Raw genomic sequence first — 1,833 nt, forward strand, 5'->3', positions numbered from 1 at the left:
CAATCCAAGGATGGAGCAATACGTGGATACCTGAAAAGGACAAGTACTTTTGAGTTGACATATTCGTTATCCAATGGAATACTAAAAGGTTATTCCAATTCTAGCTAGATAGATCACACAGGTGATTCAAAATCCACAAGTGGTTGGATTTATACTCTAGATGGTGGTGCTATTTCTTGGGCAAGCAAGAAATAGACATGCATAGCTCATTCAACGATGGAAGAAAAGTTAATTGCCTTAGCAACAACGTGCAAAGATGAAGAGTGGATTCGAGATCTACTCATGGATATCCATCTTTGTGATATTGTAATGCCTTCTATACCCATGTATTGTGACAGTAAGGAGACACTGTCTAAACTATATAATGCGGTATCTAATGGGAGGTCGAGACATGTAGGTATGAGACAAAATTTTGTGAGACAACTAATTGACAGTGGTAACATCAAAGTTTTCTATGTCAAGACAAGTAGGAACTTGGCAGATCCTCTTACCAAACCTCTGACGAGAGATTTGGTTACATCTACAATGAGCACGATGGGTCTAAAACCACAATAGAATTGCTTAGTAATGGAAACCAAACTTGATATCAGTGCTCCTAATTCTCAAGTTTAAATGGTAACAACGAAGTCACTAACGATAGAAGGTACTATCATTAATGATAGATCCATGTGAGGTAGAATAGTACATCGTTTTCGAGAATGAGGTTGAGTTAAGGCTCTTAAATTTTTTTTGGAGGCATCTAGGAAATGGAGATGTTGTAAAAATTTGCCTATATCACTTAGAGGTGGTGCCACGTCAAGTGAAGATTAATGATTTATCTTTTAAAGGGTCATGAAAAGGATTTATAACACATGACGATATTAGCCCCTACGAAGAACGCAAAGGTTTCATGGTTTAAACCTATGTGGATACAATTGAATTGGACTCTTCTTGTTTGTCCTCATTAAACTAGGGTTTAATCTTCATGACACCCAAGTGAAATCATCTGTATAATTGAAAGGAAACTTTCCAACTTGGTGGGGATTTGTTGGAAATTTGTAACATCCGGATTCCCAGAGGGAAAGAGGATTCCAAGCAAGGATTGTGAAGAAGTTGCTAGATCTGCTGCTTAGACATCCAGGAGCTTCTATTCAAGGTATAAAGTTCGTACCTTTCTCTCTTGTATTGATAGATCTCATGGTTTTAGAGTTAGGGCTTCATTTCCATCTTATTTTGGCGACCTTGAAGGTTTTGAGCACCTTCATAGAAATAGACATAAGATCTGGACCTTGTGAGGTCCCTAGAGTCGAAAGTCCACTGCTTTATTCAGCCACGATAGCCCCTTGAATGAGAGACTTCTTCTCAAGCTTGTTCTTGGCATTTGTAGCCCTTAGTGCAATGCATGAACGTAAAGGTCGAGGGTTTACGTGATATTCAGGCCTTGAGAGCTTAGATCTAGGGTGTGAGAGAGTTTTCTACCTTGAAATCACCTGAATACAAGTTGAGACCGAACGGACTCGCCGAGTTGATGAGCCGACTCAACAAGCCGGTTAGGGTTTTGTTCCGATGAACTGAGTCAGATGGTGACCCGTCGAGTTGGGGGTTAGCTCGTCTAGTTGGAGCTTGCCGCGGTTGCCATGAATCGACTGGACTCGACGAGTCTCCCCAGTGCACTCGACGAGTCTGGTCAAAGTTGGACCGTTGACTGGAGTTGACTTCTGTTGACTTTAGGGCTTGGCCAAAATGAGTGAAAGATGTCAGGGAAGGGTAGAATGGTCTTCTACCCACTTTTCGGAGATAAGAGTAGAATATTAATTAGAAACATTAATTGTGATAGGCGGAGGCTAGAACGAG

This window comes from Lactuca virosa, chromosome 5 (assembly GCF_052849685.1).
Source record: "Lactuca virosa cultivar CGN04683 chromosome 5, Lactuca_virosa_CGN04683_v6, whole genome shotgun sequence".
NCBI lineage: Eukaryota > Viridiplantae > Streptophyta > Magnoliopsida > Asterales > Asteraceae > Lactuca > Lactuca virosa.